Source organism: Lolium perenne, chromosome 1, assembly GCF_019359855.2.
Source record: "Lolium perenne isolate Kyuss_39 chromosome 1, Kyuss_2.0, whole genome shotgun sequence".
Lineage (NCBI taxonomy): Eukaryota > Viridiplantae > Streptophyta > Magnoliopsida > Poales > Poaceae > Lolium > Lolium perenne.
The window spans coordinates 146784192-146794917 of NC_067244.2; the positions used below are offsets into that span (position 1 = coordinate 146784192).

Sequence of the window (10726 nt, forward strand, 5' to 3'; positions counted from 1 at the left end):
ATCCAGCTACAGAATCCATTCTGAGCTTGGACAAAATGCGTGACGAACGTGCTGGCGCACTTTTTTTGGACTGAAATGTGTGCCGCTTAATTTGCAGTGCCGAGACACCGAAATGCGTACGCTTCAGGAGAAAGTTCCAAGTTCTGACAATTTTCTCAATCCCGGCTGCTACTCATCACTGTCAACGACCCACCGCAATCATTCTCGGTGACTCAAGTACGTCACAGTAATCTCTCAAAAAAAAAAAAAAGTACGTCACAGTAAAACCAACTTCCAGCGATAGCAATATCACGTGTTGCTTTGCCGATTATTGGAGATCTACCCATAAGAAATAAGGCAGTAAGCGAATAGAACCCGAAAATGCTGGAATAGCTCAGTTGGCTAGAGCGTATGGCTGTTAACCATATGGTCGGAGGTTCGAGCCCTCCTTCTAGCGTCTTTTTTGCGGGGGCTGTCCTATTCGATGTTCTTCACGTCTGAAAGAAGGGCTAAGAATTTCTGGAACAGATTAGTTTTGCATCAATATGTACTGAATCTTATTCACTCCAGTTCATTCAGGCTTGTACTGAAGTACTTTGTGCTGTGGAGCCCTTATTCTCAAGTCAAGAACAATTACTAAGGCGTGCGAAACTGCGAACAAAGATACACGCTTAGCTTAGCACTTCTAAAAGAAGGACTGAGGTGTGGTTAATATGAAACTGCGAACAAATTGGCATGAAACTGATTCTGCGAACAAATTGGTTGTGCATCCGTATGTACTGATTCTGATTCACTGAGAATTGATTCAGGCTTTGTACTGAAGTAGTTGAGGTGTGGAGCTCTTATTCTGCGATCCTTGCTGAATATTTTCTTCTGAAGGCAAGCACAAAGACTGAGGTGGTGTTTCAACATTGTTCGAGGATGCAAATATGGTAGCGCATAACTAGCAAAGTTTGCTTATGAATCAAAAGATAGATTCGTATGGGATGGTGATCCTCGGGTTTATTTTACCATGTTGCACTTGCTCCAACATTTACATGTATTGGAGAAAATTCTAAGCACCTCACACTCGAAAAACATGCTTTACTTTGGCAAGACTCCATTACCATAGCGGACATCCACCAAATTAACAAGAAATACAGTCCCAACTCACCTCCACAACAATCTCAAATGAAAATAATGGATGTAGTTTTGGGTGTAGTAGTTCAATTTACAAAACTGAAGTAATCAGTAGAGAGTACATACATCCTTTTTATAGATGGAGGGAGTATAATGTTTGTACCCTAGATAACAATAGGAAAGAGAAACAAAGATCTGAGCTAGCTATTTCGAAGGATAAAGAAACATTTGAGGGTGGTTTGTAGCCCGACCAACATGTAGCTCTTTTATTTTCAAAATCAAGAACAGTATTTTATAGTTTCAGAAATATATGAAAAATATATATGTATGCAATGTTGTGTTCTGCCAACGTGCAAAATTTTAAATCGAGATACCTTATATTCAGGGTTGTACAAAAGTGATGAAATGTGACAGATTTTGAGGTTTTAATAGTTTGCACTGCTTACTATTGTAGATGACAGATTTTATCATTTTTGCATAGATCGGAACATAAGGTATTTCAAGTTAAAATTTTGTAGGTTGGTAGAACACAAAATTGTTCAGCTTTATTTTAGTTTCAGATTTTGTTAAGACTCTAAAATGGCATTTTTTATTTTTTATTCAAAAAACAGCTACTGTGCTACAATAACAACATATGCAGATCTAGCATGGCCAGCTATCAAAGGACATTTTAGAAAAACAAAGCTGAGCAACTGCGTACCAATTACTCACTAAAAGGAATTGATATAGTTGTAAGAAATGTGCATTGTTTGATGCCGATGGATCTATCAACCGTTTAGTTTTTGATTGTTCCTCCGCTCAACTTATTTGGAGAACTATTCATTATATTTTAATATTTTCTGACCATCTAATATTACAAATGTGTTTGAAAATTGGCTAAATGGGATAGAAAAACATCAAAAGAGCAGATCTTAACGGCTATTTGTATTTTGATGTGAGCTATCTAGAATTGTTATAATGATATTATTTTTAACAAGAGTCCGAATGCTTATTTTCTACGGGTTATCCGTATGGTATACAGTGGATCCAGTGGTATTATCTTCTGTTGGAGAGGCAACATGCACATATGGATATTGAATGCATCTGACTCGAGATATTTCTTGTGCTATCTACAACAAGGATGGTTGACGGCTTTCTAAAAAAATACAAGATGAAAAAAAATACAAGATGCTTAGGCGATTCATATTTATATTTTTTCCCGCTGGTTGATAGCTATGTACACCGTGTGCTATCCACGATATGTAGAACTCTTGAACTTTGAAACTATGTAACAAAAGTATAAAACAGCTACATGCATCTATGAATGTATAGGCCATGGCTAAGCTCCCCATTTCAAAGATAAAAAAGACCAATTACTCGCTAGTGGTGAAAGAAATAATTATAAAATAGACTTGCCTAACCTCCTTACATGCACCATTGGTTATCTCCTTCTCCCATTTGGCTTATACTACATCTGTTTCAAGGAATAAGGCACACACGTATTCCAAGACGAACTTTGATCATAAAAATTGAGCAACAAATTCTTAATTATATTATATGTAATTAGTATCGCTGGATTTGTATTGAAAAGAACTTTTTAACGATAGTAATTTCATATAAACAATGTTTATCTATTTAAAGTAATTCATGGTCAAACAAAAAAACACGTAAAATGAAGGCACTCTATTCCTTAAAACGGAGGTAGTACAAGATATGGGGCTCTAGCCATCACCTTCAACGGACCGATTGGTTGCTCAGTTCACGCGCAAGTTGTGGCCAGCTCGCATCAAAGCAGTCCCTACGCCTCGGTTAGCATAATTTTTCATGGATGTGCCCACTTGTTGCAAACTTGGAGAAGCCCGAGAGACGCGGCTTAACCCGACCCTTCCCTGCTAATCTCACCCTGTCACCACTCCACTTCCACACTCTTCTTTCCCCTCACATCCCATCAACCACACCATGGACCCATCTCCGCCTACTCCCTGACTGTTCCGACGACTAGGATTGATCCCTAGCGGGCCACGATGAGCGCCCACATTGTGCGGGACTACGAGGCCCGCACCCATCTGATTTTGGCAGCAGCGATTGACCTAAAAACGATTTTGGCTCTCAGCCGGCCCTCACTGTTCGCTAATATGAGTCCGCGCGCGCCAACGAGGGTGGAAATTGCAGCCATGGATGTTGCGGGGTTTCCATTTGCGAGCCTGCAGATGGGTAGATTTGAACTATCGCCATGCATCTATTCTCGGCGTTTGGCGGAGATCAATGTTGGGTTGGCTGGTGGCAGCCAGGGGATGGCTCATCCATCAAGATTCAACCCCATGCCAAGATTTCCACACCGTCGTGTTACTCCTTATCACTTGCCCTCGTTTGTTGCTCCTCCCACACCCTCCATGGCGTCCCCATGGCCCACTTCTCCAGCACCACGCCCTCCTACAATAGGAACTCTAACGTTGGTGATACCTACACCAGCGCCCCCTGCTCTAGCTCCCTGTTCCGCTGTAGTTGCACGTCATTGCTAGTGATCATTGTGTCCTCCAAGTATGTCATTTGTGTATTGTCAACTTGAACAGGACTGAGACGCGATCGTAAAAAACTATTTCCCTCCTCCCCTGGAGCACGGGGAATACAAATTCAACAACTACAACAACCATGGGCGTGTTTGGTAGGCTGCATGCCCCTTGGCTCGCATCGGGCCATCAATTTTTGGCCCATTTGGATGCATGGGCCGAGCCGCGTTGTTGCATCGCACGGTTCTCAAAGCACCCATGGGACAGGCCCTAGAGGAACGCTCGGAATGGCAGTTTCTCCGGGGCCAGGCCCGTTGCGGCCAGAAGGCTGCACGCGTGGGGAAGGGAGGCGGAAACGCCGCGTCCCTTCGGGAACACGCGCCATAATTATCCTCATCGCTCCCCTCTCCTTGCTCTCACTCGCGATCTCACTCTCACCTCCCCCAAACTATCACATCACCCGACGGTGCCCCTCCCACCGACCAATCCGCCGGACGGCCGCACGAAGGAGCACCGGTACCGGAGGAGGAGACCTCGGCAAGCAGCACCGCGACATCGGCCGCAATCTGCTTCGCAATCTTCATTAGCATCTCGACTTCGCCCGCGACCTCGAGCTCGTCCTCGGCCGGAACAATGGCAGTAGCGGCCTCTCCTTCTCACCTTCATACTCGCTCTGGCGGAACATGCCATTCTCGGGCATTTGCGACGACATGCACATTAGATCTGCTAGGGTTTCCGTTAGGATAGCGTTCAGATTGATGTTTTCGTGGTGTTCGTCCCCATTTCTTGTTGTTCTTGTCTAGTTCTTGCTTTTCACGGTTTCGATTTGCTTAGATCTGTTACTCTAGTATTGGATTGCGGTAGATCCTTCCTAGACCGGACTTTGGATTGGTGAAACTGACAGATTGTACTGTGCATGTGATGTCTACGGGTGCTTCTATTCTTGTAGACAGTGTTGGGCCTCCAAGAGCAGAGGTTTGTAGAACAGCAGCAAGTTTCCCTTAAGTGGATCACCCAAGGTTTATCGAACTCAGGGAGGAAGAGGTCAAAGATATCCCTCTCATGCAACCCTGCAACCACAAAGCAAGAAGTCTCTTGTGTCCCCAACACACATAATAGGTGCACTAGTTCGGCGAAGAGATAGTGAAATACAAGTGGTATGAATGAATATGAGCAGTAGTAACGGCACCAGAAAAGTGCTTGCTGGCGTGCAGTTGATGGTAGTAATATTGCAGGAAGTAAAGATGCAGTAAAATAGTAAACAAACAGCGATAGCAGTATTTAGGAACAAGGCATAGGGATCATACTTTCACTAGTGGACACTCTCAACATTGATCACATAACAGAATAAATAGATAGATGCTAGACTCTACACCCTCTTGTTGGATGATGAACACCACTAACTGTGTAGGATTACACGAACCCTCAATGCCGGAGTTAACAAGCTCCACAATATTCAATGTTCATATTTAAATAACCTTAGAGTGCATGACAGATCAACATAACCAAACCAAGTACTAACATAGCATGCACACTGTCACCTTCACACTACGAAAGGAGGAATAGATCACATCAATACTATCATAGCAATAGTTAACTTCATAATCTACAAGAGATCACAATCATAGCCTACGCCAAGTACTACACGATGCACACACTGTCACCATTACACCGTGCAGGAGGAATAAACTACGTTAATAACATCACTAGAGTAGCACACAGATAAATTGTGATACAAAACACATTGCAATCATAAAGAGATATAAATAAGCACTTCACTATGCCATTCATAACAGTGAATAAGTATTCTGTGAAATATAGCCTAAGAGACCCACACGGTGCACACACTGTCACCTTTACACACGTGGGACAAGGAGTCTCCGGAGATCACATAAGTAAAACCCACTTGACTAGCATAATGACATCTAGATTACAAGCATCATCATATGAATCTCAATCATGTAAGGCAGCTCATGAGATTATTGTATTGAAGCACATAGGAGAGATATTAACCACATAGCTACCGGTACAGCCCCGAGCCTCAATGGAGAACTACTCCCTCCTCATGGGAGACAGCAGCGTTGATGAAGATGGCGGTGGTGTCGATGGAGAAGCCTTCCGGGGGCACTTCCCCGTCCCGGCGGCGTGCCGGAACAGAGACTCCTGTCCCCCAGATCTTGGCTTCGCGATGGTGGCGGCTCTGGAAGGTTTTCTCTGGTTTCGTCGAACGTGTCGAGGTTTTTAGGTCAGGGACCTTTATATAGGCGAAGAGGCGGAGTCGAGGGGTCGACGAGGTGACGACACACTAGGGGGGCGCGGCCAAGGCCTGGGTCGCGCCACCCTGTCGTCTGGGGCCCACAGGGCCCTCCTCTGGCGGCTCTCGGGTGTTCTGGAAGCTTCGTCCAAAAATAGGATGCTGGGCATTGATTTCGTCCGATTCCGAGAATATTTCCTTACTAGGATTTCTGGAACCAAAAACAGCAGAAAACAGGAACTGGCCCTTCGGCATCTCGTCAATAGGTTAGTTCCGGAAAACGCATAATAATGACATAAAGTATGCATAAAACATGTAGATATCATCAATAATGTGGCATGGAACATAAGAAATTATCGATACGTCGGAGACGTATCAGCATCCCCAAGCTTAGTTTCTGCTCGTCCCGAGCAGGTAAACAATAACAAAGATAATTTCTGGAGTGACATGCCATCATAACCTTGATCATACTATTGTAATCATATGTAATGAATGCAGCGATCAAAACAATGGTAATGACATGAGTAAACAAATGAATCATAAAGCAAAGACTTTTCATGAATAGTACTTCAAGACAAGCATCAATAAGTCTTGCATAAGAGTTAACTCATAAAGCAATAATTCAAAGTAAAGGTATTGAAGCAACACAAAGGAAGATTAAGTTTCAGCGGTTGCTTTCAACTTATAACATGTATATCTCATGGATAGTTGTCAATGCAAAGTAATATAACAAGTGCAATATGCAAGTATGTAGGAATCAATGCACAGTTCACACAAGTGTTTGCTTCTTGAGGTGGAGAGAGATAGGTGAACTGACTCAACATAAAAGTAAAAGAAAGGCCCTTCGCAGAGGGAAGCATTGATTGCTATATTTGTGCTAGAGCTTTGGTTTTGAAAACATAAAGAGAGCATAAAAGTAAAATTTTGAGAGGTGTTTGTTGTTGTCAACGAATGGTAGTGGGCACTCTAACTACCTTATCAACCAGACTTTCAAGAGCGGCTCCCATGAAGGACGTTATCTCTACCAGCAAGGTACATCATCCCTCTTCTCTTTTGTTTACACATGTACTTTAGTTTAGTTTTTCTTTATTTATGGATGACACTCCTCCCAACCTTTTGCTTACACAAGCCATGGCTAACCGAATCCTCGGGTGCCTTCCAACATTCACATACCATGGAGGAGTGTCTATTTGCAAAATTAAGTTGCTTACTGATAGATCAGAGCAAAACATGTGAAGAGAATTATTAATGCAAGTTAATTAATTGGGGCTGGGCACCCCATTGCCAGCTCTTTTTGCAAAATTATTGGATAAGCGGATGAGCCACTAGTCCATTGGTGAAAGTCTGTCCGAAGTAAATGACAAGATCGAAAGATAAACACCACATACTTCCTCATGAGCTATAAAACATTGACACAAATAAGAGGTGATAAATTTTGAATTATTTAAAGGTAGCACTCAAGCAATTTACTTTGGAATGGCGGAGAAATACCATGTAGTAGGTAGGTATGGTGGACACAAATGGCATAGTGGTTGGCTCAAGGTTTTTGGATGCATGAGAAGTATTCCCTCTCGATACAAGGCTTAGGCTAGCAAGGTTATTTGAAACAAACACAAGGATGAACCGGTGCAGCAAAACTCACATAAAAGACATATTGTAAACATTATAAGACTCTACACCGTCTTCCTTGTTGTTCAAAACTCAATACTAGAAATTATCTAGACTTTAGAGAGACCAAATATGCAAACCAAATTTTAGCAAGCTCTATGTATTTCTTCATTAATGGGTGCAAAGTATATGATGCAAGAGCTTAAACATGAGCACAACAATTGCCAAGTATCACATTACCCAAGACATTTTATCAATTACTACATGTAGCATTTCCCGTTTCCAACCATATAACAATGAACGAAGCAGTTTCAACCTTCGCCATGAATACTATGAGTAAAGCCTAAGGACATATTTGTCCATATGCAACAGCGGAGCGTGTCTCTCTCCCACACAATGAATGCTAGGATCCATTTTATTCAAACAAAAACAAAAACAAAAACAAACCGACGCTCCAAGCAAAGCACATAAGATGTGACGGAATAAAAATATAGTTTCAGGGGAGGAACCTGATAATGTTGTCGATGAAGAAGGGGATGCCTTGGGCATCCCCAAGCTTAGATGCTTGAGTCTTCTTGAAATATGCAGGGATGAACCACCGGGGCATCCTCAAGCTTAGACTTTTCACTCTTCTTGATCATAGTATATCATCCTCCTCTCTTGATCCTTGAAAACTTCCTCCACACCAAACTCGAAACAAACTCATTAGAGGGTTAGTGTATAATCAAAAATTCACATGTTCAGAGGTGACACAATCATTCTTAACACTTCTGGACATTGCGCAAAGCTACTGGACGTTAATGGAACAAAGAAATCCATCCAACACAGCAAAAGAGGCAATGCAAAATAAAAGGCAGAATCTGTCAAAACAGAACAGTCCGTAAAGACGAATTTTAAAATGGCACCAGACTTGCTCAGATGAAAATTCCAAAATTTAATGAAAGTTGCGTACATATCTGAGGATCACTCACATAAATTTGCATAATTTTCTGAGTTACCTACAGAGAATTAGGCCCAGATTCGTGACAGCAAGAAATCTGTTTCTGCGCAGTAATCCAAATCTAGTATGAACCTTACTATCAAAGACTTTACTTGGCACAACAATGCAATAAAAATAAGATAAGGAGAGGTTGCTACAGTAGTAACAACTTCCAAGACACAAATACAAAATAAAAGTACTGTAGCAAAATAAACACATGGGTTATCTCCCAAGAAGTGCTTTCTTTATAGCCATTAAGATGGGCTCAGCAATTTTAATGATGCACTCGCAAGAAATAAGAGTTGAAGCAAAAGAGAGTATCAAGAAGCAAATTCAAAACACATTTAAGTCTAACATGCTTCCTATGCATAGGAATCTTGTAAATAAACAAGTTCATAAAGAGCAAAGTAACAAGCATAGGAAGATAAAACTAGTGTAACTTCAAAAATTTCAGCACATAGAGAGGTGTTTTAATAACATGAAAATTTCTACAACCATATTTTCCTCTCTCATAATAACTTTCAGTAGCAACATGAGCAAACTCAACAATATAACTATCACATAAAGCATTCTTATCATGAGTCTCATGCATAAAATTATTACTCTCCACATAAGCATAATCAATTTTATTAGTTGTAGTGGGAGCAAATTCAACAAAGTAGCTATCATTATTATTATTTTCATCAAGTGTAGGAGGCATATTGTAATCATAATCAAATTTATCCTCCATAACAGGCGGTACTAAAAGACCAATATCATTATAATCATCATAAATAGGAGGCAAAGTATCATCAAAGTAAATTTTCTCCTCAATGCTTGGGGGACTAAAAATATCATGCTCATCAAAGCCAGCTTCCCCAAGCTTAGAATTTTCCATATCATTAGCAACAATGGTGTTCAAAGTGTTCATACTAATATGTTCCATAGGTTTTTTAATTTTCGCATCAAACCATCCATGTCTTAAATCAGGAAATAGAATAAGAAGCTCATTGTTGTCCATTATGCCTAACTAGTGTAAACAAGAAACAAAAAGATGCAATTGCAGGATCTAAAGGAAATAGCTTCGAGCACACACACAACGGCGCCAGAAAAGTACTTTACCTGGGACCGGAGTATGAGTGCCTTTTACCTTTTCTCCCCGGCAACGGCGCCAGAAAATAGCTTGATGTCTACGGGTGCTTCTATTCTTGTAGACAGTGTTGGGCCTCCAAGAGCAGAGGTTTGTAGAACAGCAGCAAGTTTCCCTTAAGTGGATCACCCAAGGTTTATCGAACTCAGGGAGGAAGAGGTCAAAGATAACCCTCTCATGCAACCCTGCAACCACAAAGCAAGAAGTCTCTTGTGTCCCCAACACACCTAATAGGTGCACTAGTTCGGCGAAGAGATAGTGAAATACAAGTGGTATGAATGAATATGAGCAGTAGTAACGGCGCAGAAAAAGTGCTTGCTGGCGTGCGATTGATGGTAGTAATATTGCAGGAAGTAAAGATGCAGATAACAAAGAAACAAGCAGCGATAGCGATATTTAGGAACAAGGCCTAGGGATCATACTTTCACTAGTGGACACTCTCAACATTGATCACATAACAGAATAAATAGATAGATGCTAGAATCTACACCCTCTTGTTGGATGATGAACACCACTAACTGTGTAGGATTACACGAACCCTCAATGCCGGAGTTAACAAGCTCCACAATATTCAATGTTCATATTTAAATAACCTTAGAGTGCATGACAGATCAACATAACCAAACCAAGTACTAACATAGCATGCACACTGTCACCTTCACACTACGAAAGGAGGAATAGATCACATCAATACTATCATAGCAATAGTTAACTTCATAATCTACAAGAGATCACAATCATAGCCTACGCCAAGTTCTACACGATGCACACACTGTCACCATTACACCGTGCAGGAGGAATAAACTACTTTAATAACATCACTAGAGTAGCACACAGATAAATTGTGATACAAAACACATTGCAATCATAAAGAGATATAAATAAGCACTTCACTATGCCATTCATAACAGTGAATAAGTATTCTGTGAAATATAGCCTAAGAGACCCATACGGTGCACACACTGTCACCTTTACACACGTGGGACAAGGAGTCTCCGGAGATCACATAAGTAAAACCCACTTGACTAGCATAATGACATCTAGATTACAAGCATCATCATATGAATCTCAATCATGTAAGGCAGCTCATGAGATTATTGTATTGAAGCACATAGGGGAGATATTAACCACATAGCTACCGGTACAGCCCCGAGACTCGATGGAGAACT

At 41.4% G+C, this 10726-nt stretch overlaps 1 non-coding gene across 1 annotated transcript; it reads left to right on the forward strand.

The window, feature by feature from the left end:
* Positions 1 to 362: 362 nt before the first annotated feature.
* On the forward strand, positions 363 to 436 carry TRNAN-GUU (transfer RNA asparagine (anticodon GUU)). Its single transcript has one exon. It is a non-coding gene; the product is annotated as a tRNA-Asn (tRNA).
* The last annotated feature ends 10290 nt before the right edge of the window (positions 437 to 10726 follow it).